Below are 15660 nucleotides of genomic sequence, written 5' to 3'. Positions count from 1 at the left end.
AAGCATGTAAAGGGCGGTGCAGATTTGGACGGGGGATCTGTTATGAAAAAGACTAAGGAAAATCCAGCGACAGGTCAGTATCAAAATCGGAACAGCGCAGCGATACGATAACCGCAGTTAGTACTGCCCTACTCTTTAAAGCGGCGTCAAACAACACCAACTCATCCGATGCTGACGCCATACCTAGTATATTGCTAGTATAATTCCATCAATAAAGGCAAATTCGTGCCTGGTTCTAAAACCAAATAGTATCTACGTAGACCACACTTTCATCTACGTAGATGATACTTATATCTACGTCTATGATTCTATGATCTACGTAAAAGAAAGTATCATCTACAATCGAACAATATCACCGGCTGAGTAACGATACTCACGATTATGATAGCATATACGTAGTTGAAAGGATCTTCTACGTTAATGTGAGTAGTATCATATACGTAGATCAAAGCATCTTCTACGTAAATTAGAGTAGTATCATCTACGAAGATGAAAGCATCTTCTACCTAGATGTGAGTAGTATCATATACGTAGATGCAAGCATCTTCTACGTAAATGTGAGTAGTATCATCTACGAAGATGAAAGCATCTTCTACGTAGATGTGAGTGGTATGATCTACGGAGATAAAAGTACCACGTACGTAGATAACAATATTTTCAGAATGTGGTACTAATACGCTTCCATGCCGATCAACTCACATATGGTATCCTGTATCATATTGGAAAGATACAACAATACATACAGTATTTAACAAATTTATTGTATGGCTACATTGACATGGATCCTAGTCCTTAACATTTTATTCATTTGTCCTCAAACAATGGCTTTTTACCTCATTATAATCTACAATTGCGAACCTATTTAAAAAAGGCATTACAGAGGCGTACCTGCGAATACATTCTTTCCTTTTCATCTGAAATTATTGAGCAATCATTATGAAAACCGTTTTGTTGGTTTATTGAACTCCAAAACATCCATCACCATTGTGTCACTGACCCATAACAATTTCAACGTAAGACCTTAACAGAAAAATACTTAAACGATAACGTTTTGTCCAACCCCGTTGCAGGAAGTATCCAGACTCCATCCGGTTCGATTCTTGATGAGTAGATCTAGGGTGTTAACTGGAACACATGCTGTAACATGCATCCCCGCGGATGGGTTTCTTGTTGAAATGCTTTAAATGCCATTATGTTATAAAAGGGCCACTTTAACAGGTCTACGTCTAGTGTCTAGTGCACTGTCTGGATGTGAAGGTGATGACGAAATCAAAAGTCAGTTTGTTGAACCTGGATTCTACTTGGACAAGAATTTGTCAAGGAGTGCTGGGTTCTTGCAGGTGCGGCCCACCCACACCATCCCGGGGGCGTTGCAGGTCCCAGCAGCGCACACCTCGTTAGCGCAGTACAACATCGCTTTAGGCTGAAATATAATGTGAAATAATCTTATACATTGCCTTCACTTCTGGATTACAGATGAATTCATAACTTGATCTGCAACTGCTCATCAGCCACCCGATCCCCACTTTATACCAACAGTAACCGTCAGCCACCCGATCTCCACTTTACACCAACAGTAACTATCACCCATACGATCCCCGCTTTACACCAACAGTAACCATCAGCCATGATCCAATCCCCACTTTACACAAACACTAACCGTCAGCCACCCGATCCCCACTTTACACCAACAGTAACTATCACCCATACGATCCCCGCTTTACACCAACAGTAACCATTAACCACCCGATCACCGCTTTACCCCACCAGTAACCATTAACCACCCGATCCCCACTTTACACCAACTGGTACCACCAACCACCTGATCCCAACTTTACACCAACAGTTACCATTAGCCACCCGATCCCCACTTTACACCAACAGTAACCATCAGCCACCCGATCCCCGCTTTACACCAACAGTAACCACCAGCCACCCGATCACCGCTTTACATCACCAGTAACCACCAGCCACCCGATCACCGCTTTACATCACCAGTAACAATCAGCCACCCAATCCCCGCTTTACATCACCAGTAACCACCAGCCACCCGATCACCGCTTTACATCACCAGTAACCACCAGCCACCCGATCACCGCTTTACATCACCAGTAACCACCAGCCACCCGATCACCGCTTTACATCACCAGTAACAATCAGCCACCCAATCCCCGCTTTACATCACCAGTAACAATCAGCCACCCGATCACCGCTTTACATCACCAGTAACCACCAGCCACCCGATCACCGCTTTACATCACCAGTAACCACCAGCCACCCGATCACCGCTTTACACCACCAGTAAGCTACAGCAACCCGATCACCGCTTTACACCACCAGTAAGCTTCAGTCACCCGATCCCCAATTTACACCAACAGTAGCCATCAGCCACCCGATCCACGCTTGACACCGACAGTAACATTCAGACACCAGATCCCCACTTTACACCAACAACCACCATCAGCCACCCAATCCTCACTTTACACCAACAGTAACCATCACCCATCCGATCCCTCTTTACACCAACAGTAACCATCACCCATCCGATCCCTCTTTACACCAACAACCACCATCAGCCACCCAATCCTCACTTTACACCAACAGTAACCATCACCCATCCGATCCCTCTTTACACCAACAGTAACCACCAGCCACCCGATCACCGCTTTACATCACCAGTAACAATAAGCCACCCAATCCCCGCTTTACACCACCAGTAAGCTACAGCAACCCGATCACCGCTTTACATCACCAGTAACCACCAGCCACCCGATCACCGCTTTACATCACCAGTAACCACCAGCCACCCAATCCCCGCTTTACACCACCAGTAAGCTACAGCCACCCGATCACCGCTTTACATCACCAGTAACAATCAGCCACCCAATCCCCGCTTTACACCACCAGTAAGCTACAGCAACCCGATCACCGCTTTACATCACCAGTAACCACCAGCCACCCGATCACCGCTTTACACCACCAGTAAGCTACAGCAACCCGATCACCGCTTTACACCACCAGTAACAATCAGCCACCCAATCCCCGCTTTACACCACCAGTAAGCTTCAGTCACCCGATCACCGCTTTACACCACCAGTAAGCTTCAGTCACCCGATCCCCAATTTACACCAACAGTAGCCATCAGCCACCCGATCCACGCTTGACACCGACAGTAACATTCAGACACCAGATCCCCACTTTACACCAACAGTAACCATCAGCCACCTGATCCCCACTTTACACCAACAGTAACCATCAGCCACCCGATCCCCACTTTACACCAACAGTAACCATCAGCCACCAGATCCCCACTTTACACCAACAGTAACCATCAGCCACCCGATCCAGGTTTACACCAACAATAACCATTAGCCAGCCGATCCCCAATTTACACCAACAGTAACCATCACCCATCCGATCCTCACTTTACACAAACAGTATCCATCAGCCACCCGATCCCCACTTTACACAAACAGTAACCATCAGACACCCGATCCCCACTTTACACCAACAGTTACACCAGCCACCCGATGCCCGCTTTACACCAACAGTAACCATCAGACACCCGATCCCCACTTTACACCAACAGTAACATCAGCCACCCGATCCTCGCTTTACACCAACAGTAACCATCAGACACCCGATCCCAAATTTACACAAACAGTAGCCTTCAGCCACCCGATCCCCTCTTTACACAAACGGTAACATCACCCATCCGATTCCCACTTTACACCAACAGTAGCCGTGAGACACCCGATCCCCACTTTACACCAACAGTAACCATCAGACACACGATCCCCACTTTACACCAACAGTAACCATCAGCCACCAGATCCCCACTTTACACCAACAGTAACCATCAGCTACCCGATCCCCACTTTACACCAACAGCCACCCGATCCCCACTTTTCACCAACAGTAACCATCAGACACCCGATCTCCACTTAACACCAACAGTAACCATCAGCCACCCGATACCCACTTTAAACCAACAGTAACCATCAGACACCCGATCCCTCTTTACACCAACAGTAACCATCAGCTACCCGATCCCTCTTTACAACAACAGTGCCCATTTCTGGTGTCCCCCGCCGTGATATTGCTGGAATATTGCTAAAAGCGGCGTAAAACCATACTCACTCACTCACTCAATTACACCAACAGTAACCATCAGGCACCCGATCCCTCTTTACACCAACAGTAACCATCAGCTACCCGATCCCTCTTTACACAAACAGTAACCATCAGACACCCGATCCCCACTTTACACCAACAGTAACCATCAGCTACATTGAAACATTGGACAAGTAGTTGTTACAATATTCGTTCTCTTCGTGTGGTCATTATTGCCTTGACTTACAAAGTTATTAACATCACGATCGTTGATTGGTTCATTCACTGTCCTTACGTCCAAAATCTCGGAAAAACCAAGATTTTCAGGTGTTCGTGAGGACGTAACGGAGAAATCAACATCTACTTGCCATAATCGATAGATTCGAGCGATATTCCCGTCTTAAACCATGTTAAGGTTGATACTATAATTTCTCTATAATTTTGCATAATGATCTATAGCATGCTACTTTAAATGCACGTTCAAGATGGCCAGTGAATTCATTGTCATTATCAACTGCAGCCACAATAGGGTGACCTCACCATAAAGGAGTCATTCGAACTAGGCACTTAGTGAAACAAACTTGACAAAGATGAAATGAGTGATCATGATTAAAAGCATGGAAGACTGAAGAAACTTACAAATCCGGTGAAACACATTTCACACATAAACAGACATGCGTGTTCAGATCCCATGTCTTTCAGTCCTACTTCCGGTAGCGTGGGCGATGGCGTGACGACTGATACGAGGAGTACCATTGCGCATGCGCAGCTGAATAGGGTTGCAGAAGACATACCGAGCTTCTTTGTTCAAAGCCTGTAAAGAAAGATTGTGGTCATGAATACTTAATGCTTCACACATCAAGTTAGTTTAACCTTAAGTTGTTATGTCATATAGGTCTAGCGCTCTGATCTGGGGAGTACTTAACTGCCTGGCGAAAAAACTATACATTCATGTTTGATGGTGGCTAAAAATGAAACACAAAAAAGAAATGGTTATGCGATGGTGAGGTATTTCGTACGGGTATCATAGTTGTGTTTGGACGCACGTCTGTAGTGTTTCGGCGACTGTTTTCAGCCCAGTAACGTTTTGTTAACGTTTGCATTTTTCGGTAAAATTCAATTTTCAAGTTTATACTTCCTTTTGCCCGTAAGGTTACGTTTGTTTGTTTGTTTGTTTGTTGTTGTCGCCACACTCAGCAATATTCCAGCAGCTATATGACGGCGGTCCGTAAATAATAGAATCTGGACCAGACAATCCAATAACTGATATCATGAGCATCGGTCCACGCAGTCAGCGAGCCTGACAATCCGATCCCGTTAGTCGTCTCTTTCGTCAAACATGGGTTGCTGAAGACCTATTCTTCCCCGGATCTTCACTGGTCCCCGGCAGGTTATGTCTCAGTGTTAGGTAATCGTAGTGGCACACTATGTTAAGCACAGGAACTACCCCCTAGCTCGACGTATTAAGGAAGTGGGTTGGTGCTTTAAACTCCACTTTGACCAATAATTCAGACACGTCACTGTGTGTCACCTATATGTATGAGGAAAGACGGTCTTATGGGAATTATCACAGGCAGCACATACGGTCCAAGGCCGACCTGCAAACCCTGGCTTGAAATACCCACACACGACAGTGACGTTAACAGTAAGCAATTGTTTCGGCAGTTTCTTATATCAAAATTGTATGTACTTCGAAATCAGTAGTGCATGTGTCTTTCCAAGATATCAGGATTAGAAAAAAACTGTATAAAATCTTATCTATTCATGTTAAGTTGTAGTGTCAAGATAATGATCTTGAAATTTCAAGATAATACGTTGAAATACGTTGAACTGAAATATGTGTCTTGAAATTTTAACATAGCTTCTGGGAATTTCAAGAATATTTTCTTAAAAAGTCCATGGCCCTAAAAGGCTTCCATAATAGTGAAACCCATCCATACAGACAGTGCTGTCCACACTGAATTGTCCGGTTAATGGTTCCACTTGACGTATCATTGACTTGGCACCTCTGTACCTACACGCGCTGAGTTCGCGGGGCGAACCATCAGTGGAACTAGCACACCTTTGAGCTTCCCTTGATATCGCGAAAGGAGATAAGCAATAAGTCATAATATTCCAGTTATTACAGGAATTAACTTTGAATCACAAGTGTAAAGAATCGATGGAGCCAATTAAATGAAGCAGGAAAAGCTCCAGTGACTTCTTTGCGTTACGAATGACCTTTCAGATGACACTTCACGACAGTTGCTGTTCTGGTGTCATGTGTATTCATCATAGCGTCATCTTGTCGGGAGCAATCCTAATTCTGTGATTGCAGCAGATGCGCCATAAGACAGTGACCTCTAATTGGCGGTCATCAACAGCTTGTCTGCCTTTACATGGGGATGGTGAGTGAGTGAGTGGGTGAGTGAGTTAATGGGCGCACGATGGAGTTATGGACGAATGAATGAGTGGGTTGATGTATTAGTGAGTGAGTGAGTGAGTGAGTGAGTGAGTGAGTGAGTGAGTGAGAGGGCGCATGATGGAGTTATGGACGGATGAATGAGTGGGTTGATGTATTAGTGAGTGAGTGAGTGAGTGAGTTGGGTTTAACGCCGCTATTAACAGTATTCCAGTTATAACACGGCGTGTCAGCTTAATGTGGGAGGAAAGCCCGAAGTGATGCAGTTCTAAGACGTTTACCACTTCGGTGAAACCCACGAGCACGGGTATGGTGCTGACAAACCTAGAAACATAATTGGGGCGAACCTGGATTCGAACCCACAATCATAGGTTTCTGGCGTGCCCAAGGGACGCAACTCTGCACAGCGAATCGCGGCGCCTTAGACGACTGGGCCACCCGTGTCCCCAGGTGTGGTTGAGTTAATGTGAGTGAGTGAGTGGGTGAGTGAGTGAGTGAGTGAGTGATTGATTACTGAGTAAGTGTGTGGGTGGATGAGAGAGTTGATAAATGTGTGATTGAGTTAATGGGCGCACGAGCGATTTATGGACGGTTGGATGCTTTTGTTGTGAGTTCGTGGTTGTGAGATGCAGGACTGATGTCAGTCTAGTAGCTGTGGGGCGTCCGGGTTCGAGTTAGTCCCCATCAACATAAATTTGGCCTGGTGTAAGTGAATCCTATTGTTGGCGTTTGGTGATGGTTTGGGGGGGAATTTATGGCAACCAACAGACGGGACTTGTCATCATCCGTGGCAACCTCAACTTCCAGATCTACAGGGAGGACGTTCTGCAACCCATGGTGGTTCGATCCTTCACAAACAGCATCATGGAGCTTTCTTACAGCACGGTCGCACACAGCAAGGGTCGTCGTTCTCCCTTTGCATCCTTGTGGAATTATGTAGATGGTCACATCTGGAGGTGTCCTCATCCACTACAGAAACTGTCAAAAGCTCATTTTCCCGAGGCAAGGGAGTTAACTGACTATAAGAGTCCAGTTCCCACCCTTCCCGAATAAGGCCGGAGTTATATTTTTGGCTGGACAAACGAGTCTATGCTTAGTCCAATCAAAATCGCGTTACGAAATCGACATCCGGTTCGACAAACTACAGTACAGATTTCGGTCGATTGCAATATTTGCAAAGCATGTCGACCACCAACTCGGCGTCAACAGATATTTTGCAAATCTTTCCATGTTTTTAATCACGGTACACGTCGCGAAGTAAAACCCGTTATATAACAATATAGATCTTCATTATTGATCAGATCATCTTGACTGGGACCCGCCATTTTGTTTGAAGCAAATACAAGGTGGGAGGTGGAATCTGATTGGTCAATAGGAGGGACATAGAGGGGCGTACCTAGTTATAGATACTGGTGGCGCTACGATCGAGCCCAGAAACTGGACTTTTATAATCAGTTTACTCCCTTGCCTCGGGAAGATGTCAACAGCTGTTAGACGCATTGAGGGACGAGTGGCAACGGATTCGCACTGACGTCATACAGCTGACGACATCGCCGAGACGGCGAGCACTGGCGTAGACTGGTGCTCGTAGTGGTTGAAAATGGTATCTGTGAAGGAATGGAAACTGATCATGACAATCCCTGCCTCACTCTGCTCATTACTGTGTGACGTGAAATTGCGACCCCGTGATCCTTGAGACGTTTTGTGCACGTCACCTGTTGTGAGATAGGCATTGATTGATGCATGTTATATCGCCTATGATATCGTATAAAATGTGTGACCACCAAACAACCATTTCTTGTTCGTTTAATTCTTTTACCACCATCAAACATGGGTGTATACTTTCTTTTGTCCGACACGTATGCTGGTTGTGAGATCGGTGGTCAGGCTCGGTCACTGTTGGTGGATTGTTATCGAATCCCGACTGAATAGATCGTTTCTCATGATATCACCCACTGGATTGTCTGGATAGACCGCGACCGCCTCCGTGGTCTAGTGGTAGAGCGTCCGCCCGGAGAGCGGAAGGTCCAGGGTTCGATTCCCGGCCGCGTCATACTAAAAGACGTTAAAAGATGGTACTTGTTGTTACCCTGTCTGGCGTTCGGCATTAAGGGGCTAAAGCAAGGACTGCTCGGCTCGAAGTCAGTATACTGTGTCTGAGTGGGGTATTCATGTTAAACTGCGGCATGTTATCTCAGTGAGCTAGCACTATAAATCGGCATCACTCCGGACTAGTACAAGCAGCCACACACACACACACACACACACACACACGCGTACATGCACGTCGCTATATAAGTGCAATAATCTTGGACGCGACGTCAAACCCCATTTCACCTCACCTCACCACCTCTGGATAGACCGCCGTCATATAGCGGTATTGTTGCTCAGTGCGGGAACAAAAAAAATAGATAAAAAAGTTTACCCAAGTAAGAACGGCCAATGACCAACTGACAGACCAACCCGATAACGCATGGATTTTACAGAAGCAACACCACAAGTCAGGGGATGAGCTTGAGAACGATATTATCGTATTCATGCTTTTCAAACGTTGTTTCTATGATGCATGAAGTCAGTCAATATATGCAATACTATTTGTACTTTTAAGTATAACGTTGAATGCCCCTGTACCCGCTATTTCTCAAGCAGCCACAGTGGGGCGCTGGTCGGGTGACATTTAGACGCCATCAGCATTCATGGCTTACCCTGTCGACACAGAGAATGCCAAGCCACCTGAAGGTCTTCGATCACTCATTATTGCCTTATGTCTCACTCACGACCAAGAACCAATCCAATATATATGCATATGTCTTCTGTTCTTATCTCCCAGTATCCTCCTTGCAAAAATAGCTTTTCTTCTGGCCAATCCACTATTATACATGTATAAGGAATTTGTCTCATGATAATATTTATTGAGAAAAGCAAGAATGTACACTCAAGAGTTAATTTTCTTTTCACTGTTTTGAGTAAGCGAGTTGGGGGTTAACATTTTAAACAACATTTCTTTTATATCACGGCGGGAGAATCGATTTGTTGTTGTTTAACGCTGCAATCAGCAATATTCCAGCTTTGTGACGGTGGTCTGTAACTCATCGAGTCTGGACAACACAATCCAATGATTGACATCATGAGCATCTATATAAGCCTTTGGGATATGATGACATGCTTCAATCAAGTCAGCAAGCCTGACCACCCGATCCCGTTAGTCGCCTCATACGACAAGCATAGTCGCCTTCCACGGCAAGCATGGGTTTCTGAAGACCTATTCTAACCCGGGTCTTCACGGTTGTATACCTTAGTGTGAAGAGAGCGGGTTGCATGTTCCGACCCAGAAAGAAACGGAGTTTGGGCAACAAGGGAAAGATAAAGTTGTTCTTTTGGTAAGGAGTTTGGTTTCAAACTACGTAGCCCAAGTTCCATATCCAAGATGGCGGGCAACACGTGAAATGCTAAGTTCATCCTCACCAAATTCATATGATACTGTTGTCGAGTCCTTTTTTTCATTGACCATTAATGTATCTATCAGATTCTAAATAGAGAGCACATGATGTACATCGGAAACATGCTAATGCAGTCTGAAAATGTAAGATTAGCATCCAGCAAGTATTGTTCAGTATTGATCTGTGACGTCACACCAAGGTAACAGTCAGACTTAGTAGACTTATATAAAGGTGTGTACCGTTCTTGGCAATATAACCTGTCAGCTTCTGTTTTATAGACCTGAAAATAACCGGGGTACCGTGCCTGTTGTATTCCCATACGTATCCATCTCCGCTTTTATCTGACATCTTTCTGTCATATTTTCCTAACTCCTATCATTCCATTCCTATCGAAGAGTGAGTGAGTGAGTTGGGTTTAACACCGCTTTTAACATTATTCCAGTTATATCACGGCGTGTCAGCTTAATGTGGGAGGAAAGCCCGAAGTGATGCAGGGCTCAGACGTTTACCACTTCGGTGAAACCCACAAGCACGGGTATGGTGCTGACAAACCTAGAAACATAACCGGGGCGAACCTGGATTCGAACCCACAATCATAGGTTTCTGGCGTGCCCAAGGGACGCAACTCTGCACAGCGAATCGCGGCGCCTTAGACGACTGGACCACCCGTGCCCCCTCCTATCGAAGAACAGCATCATGTTGCGGCATATTTTGTTATCTTGATGAAGGCATGTACAATGTTCTTGCTTGTTCTTTAACACCGCACTCAGCAATATTCCAGCTACATGATTGCGGCCTGTAAATAATCGAGTCTGAACCAGACAAACCAGTGACTGATAATGTGAGCAAGGATCCACGCAGTCGTGGTACGATGACCAAGTCACGGAGCCTGACCACCAAATCGATCCAGTCGTAGCTGTGGACCTTGTCTAACCCTTAATCCCCACAGAGTTCATGTACAAGAATCTGGTCCAATAGTCAACATTTGTGTACATACACAACGGAACCCTATAACATTCCCCATACATTGTACACGGCATGTTCTCCTGAACCTACTCGCAAACAAACAGATGAACTATAGCGAGAGCGTCCAACTTAGAAAAGCCGTATATTTCTTAGTATAAAAAATCTTACCCAATTTAATAAATAAATTGTAAGTGATTCCGTGGCATTTTACTGGCAAGCCAAATTTGTTTTGTCGTAATGTTTCCATAACGACCTGATGTTTCCCGATTGGCTGATAATAGAATGGGCGGGGCTTGTGTTGCATTATTGCGTTGAACGATGTCACTAAATTCGTTTTGGTTCGTATTCGTATAGTTTTTTGTGTGTTGATCCTTAAATATCAGTCTGGGAAGTTATATTGTTGACGTGTTCATCCCTAACAACTGACGTCAATATGTTCTTACGTTTATGGAGTTGTAGAGGTACAAACCGGTGTTCACACTTTGCGTAAATTCGCAACGCGTTTTTACACAGTGAGCACACATACTTTTAGGTTTTAACCTCCATAAACGCAAAAAAATCCAGGTTACTGACTTTGACAGTGTCTGAGCTTTTCAAAAAGCCATTTCTCTGATTTTGACATAACCAAGTTTCTAAACAAACATCTTTTTAAACAACGAACTGATCTGAATTCGACAAAAGCTGCTACATTAGCAACTGGGTAATATCTGGTATTTTCATAAACTTCGGGCAAAAGGAAGCATGAACATATAAATTGGATTTTACCAAACAATTACAAACCTCATCACAACGCTACTGGGCTTAAAAACAGTCGCCGAAACAGTGCAAACGTATGGTCCAAAACACAACTATGACACCCGTATCAAATACATCACAAACGAATAAATATTTTTTATCTGTTTCCTTTTTAGCGCAATCAAACATGGGTGTATATTTTATTTTGCCCGTCAGGTTACATTGGGGTTTACCACGTTAACGTAGAAATACAACCATCGTTGATACATTTTCAACCATTAATAACCAATGTTATTGTCGAGAGATGAAAAAACTTTATTGACATTTTTATGACGACTTTTTGCAGATTAGGTTTATCAGTAATTATATTAAGTTTACTCATTAGGCGTCAGCAAAGGAATTAAATACACCAGAGAGCACCAAATAACGTCGATGTTATTATGAAAGATGAGGATGGAAAATGTTCAAATGATAGCTAAATATGATAAGAAAATTTATTAAATCACGAAAAACACCACAAACTTTGACAAAATGATATAAAAGATTTAAAAATAATAATGATAAACTAAATATGATAAGATAATGTAGTTTCGTTTATACATCTCCACATAGCCACAGCGGCTATAGTAACACTCTATCACGAACTGGAAGCGGCGAAGCACTTACCTGAGAGCCGTGATGACGCTTGTAGCGGGAGGAGGTGAAGTGAACGCAGCCGATGGCGAGGAGGGATTTATACATTCCTAGTATCGATCCGATCGATTCCACATCGATGCCACTATCACAGAGATTGAACGCTAAGATCACAGACCACAGAGCTGGAAGCCGTTATTACAATCAGTGCCATGTTTGCGCTGTTTCACCAACAGTGTATGGTACACAGCAGATAGATGATTAGTTCACAGACCGACCCATGCTCTTTTTAAAAATATATCTGTTGTACAAATATAGGGTCGTGATTACTGTCGAATGTCTCGGTGCTATGACATAGAAAGTGTGTTGTTTGGCAGTTCGTCACCAACATTTCACATGCCATTGTATTTTAGATATTCAAAGGCAGTCTATTTTTGTTACAGCAGAATTTTCAAAACACACCTTTATCTTCTGCAGCATTGTGTTATCGGTGGAGTGGTGTTCAAGAACATATTTGCGTCTACAACCACGGACGACGTGGAAAATGGGTTGGTCGTAAGACATGAACGGGATAATTTGTGAATTAGTTTGTCGTGTACATCTGTGCACAACAATTTAAGACGTTTGAAAAAAGCCGTAAAATCGGATACTTAAGTCCGTAAAGACGATTCACACGTACCCAGATGTATGTTTCGTATCTTTCTAATGTCATACTAAGTCTTGACAAATACAGATCAACTCGGGTAAGACTCGGTTGATATGCTATGCATCCAAATGCGCGTATAAGGTTTCTTGGTCAATTGCCTCAAACAGCGAACAGAGAAACGAATTATTTAACTGTCTTTCGTCTTCAGATACGTTACGCTCGTTGTGATGTGTCACGTTGCGATGTGGTTTTACTTGTTATTTCAATCGTTGTCGTATCTATGTCTTTAAATACTAGAACTATTTTTTGTCATACGGGAATAAAAGGAGTTTCTGTATCATACGTAAATATGTGAGAATCTTTCAATGTAATACGAAGTTGAACGCCCCTCTACCGTTATTACCACGAGGGACCCTGGCGAGGTCTGTTGCGGTCATTCTTATCTTACGATGTATGAAGTCAGTCAATGCCAAACCAAACCAGCCAAACCAGTGACTGACAGCATGAGCAACACACCACGCAGTCGGGGCACGATGACACAAATCGACCTCCGCGTCTCACCACACTGCCCTCATTAGATGCATCTTATGATTAGCATGGAATACTGGCGAGTGACAATTCACGTAGTTTAACAAGAGACCTGTTATTGTAATTTGAAACCTCTGACTTATCATTGGTGAGAAATTCAAACCACAAATCAGTGCCAACTACAGTCATGTGCAATTTTTAAAAGTTATAAGTTTCATTCTAAAAAACAACAAGTTGTGCAAAGGTAAATATATTTGTGAACCATCTTTCATAATCTGAGCGCAGTGTCAAGAATACCACCATCAGGGCCATCACTTACATAACACAACGTGGCCTCCCAAGGTCGACAGGGACGCAGCTAAATACAGATTAGATAAGGATGCAATTCCCACTGAATAATAAGCTAGGATCCCTCGGGTGACTTACTGCAGATGCAATTAACTCCGTGACTTCTCTATTCACATAGGACCACACAATCGTGGATGTACCGTTTATATGTCTATCGCCATTAGTCTGGCACGAAATTTATAAATGTCAAATGTCAACAGTGTGCCCGATCCTATAGACCAATATTAACTTTGGTTTGGTTTGGTTTGGTTTGGTTTTTTGTTGTACGCCGCACTCAGCAATATTCCAGCTATATGACGGCGGTCTGTAAAATAATCGAGTCTGGACCAGACAATCCATTGATTGACATCATGAGCATCGATCTGCGCAATTGGGATCCACGACCTGCATCAACCAAGTCAGCGAGCCTGACCACCCGATCCCGTTAGTCGCCTTTTACGACAAGCATAGTCGCCTTTTATGGCAAGCATGGGTTGCTGAAGACCTATTCTAACCTGGATCTTCACGGGTCCCAATATTAGCAGCCACGTAGCACTTAGTTTGTGTTACAACTGAGGTGATACATTAATTAACACCAATAAGAACTGCACGATGGTTGTGTTACAACTGAGGTGATACATTAATTAACACCAGTAAGAACTGCACGATGGTTGTGTTCGGTTCTTTTTAATTGTTATAAAGAATTTTTTTTCTATAACGTAACATCTCTGTTATGGATCAATAATTAAATTAAATTTTATGTAAATAAAGTAGGACGTTTTTAATGCATTTGTTGTCTTTTTTGTTGTATATTTTGGTAATTGAGTAAAATGTACGCAGTAAAAGTTTTGTCAATATTTCACCATTGTTATGTCGAACATACAATGAAACTTCTCATATGAAACTTCAATTAACTCGAAGTGAGAGTAAATTTGGTTGTACGCCGCTTTAAGCAATATTCCAGCTATATCACGGCGGGAGACACCAGAAATGGGATTCGCACATTGTACCCATGTCGGGAATCGAACCCGGGTCTTCGGCGTGACGGCCGAACGCTTTAACAACTAGGCTACGCGACCGCCCCCACTTGACACGAAAAGATAGTCATGACAGAAACTATAATCCCAAAAACTTCGAGAAAGGTTCAGAGTACGGGCTTCTCTCGATTAACCTCAAAATCTGTGAAGATCCGGGTAGAAAATAGGTCTTCAGCAACCCATGCTTGCCGTAAAAAGCGGGTTCGGGTGGTCCGGCTAGCTGACTTGGTTGATTCATGTCATCATACCCCAACTGCGTGGATCGATGCTCATGATGTCGATCACAGGATTGTCTGGTCCAGACTCGATGATTTACAGACCGCAGTCATATAGCTTGAACATTGCTGAGTGCGGCCTTAAATTACAACCAACCAAAATATTTTATAATCCTCTTTTCCCCTGTGTGTATTATCTGTTGTTTGAAGAAAAGAACGCTTTACTATTAATTTACATGCATTCAGCTAGACATATTCGTTGCACTATGTTCTATTTTTCTATGGATATGTCGTAGTCGGGATGTGATTTAATGTGTTTCACGTGCATCAAATTCGTTTTGTTTCTTATCTGGAAATCCGCCTACGATTCACAGCGGTGAAGTTCGATTCTTGCATCCCCCGAGGAATGAAATTCACAAACTGTACCCCGCATCCCCATTTAGCAACCTATGTTTGTCGTAAGAGGTGACTAACGGGATCGGGTGATCAGGCTCGCTGACTTGGTCATCGTAGATCGATGTCATCGTAGATCGATGCTCGTGATGTCAATCGCTGGGTTGCCTGGTCCACACTCGATTATTTACTGACTGTCATCACACAGCTGGAATATTGCTGAGTG

The 15660-nt window shown here is 43.7% G+C and overlaps 1 long non-coding RNA gene across 1 annotated transcript; it reads right to left on the bottom strand.

Moving 5' to 3' along the window:
- Nucleotides 1-742: 742 nt before the first annotated feature.
- LOC124146572 lies at nt 743-12446 on the bottom strand. The gene is made up of 3 exons (XR_006862701.2): nt 12322-12446; nt 4753-4927; nt 743-1423 (listed from the first exon to the last, which is right to left on the bottom strand). It is a non-coding gene; the product is annotated as an uncharacterized LOC124146572 (long non-coding RNA).
- Nucleotides 12447-15660: the final 3214 nt, after the last annotated feature.

Source organism: Haliotis rufescens, unplaced genomic scaffold (genome assembly GCF_023055435.1).
Source record: "Haliotis rufescens isolate VD_foot unplaced genomic scaffold, xgHalRufe1.0.p SCAF_3, whole genome shotgun sequence".
NCBI classification, from domain to species: domain Eukaryota; kingdom Metazoa; phylum Mollusca; class Gastropoda; order Lepetellida; family Haliotidae; genus Haliotis; species Haliotis rufescens.
This window is presented reverse-complemented; position numbering and strand designations above follow the sequence as displayed.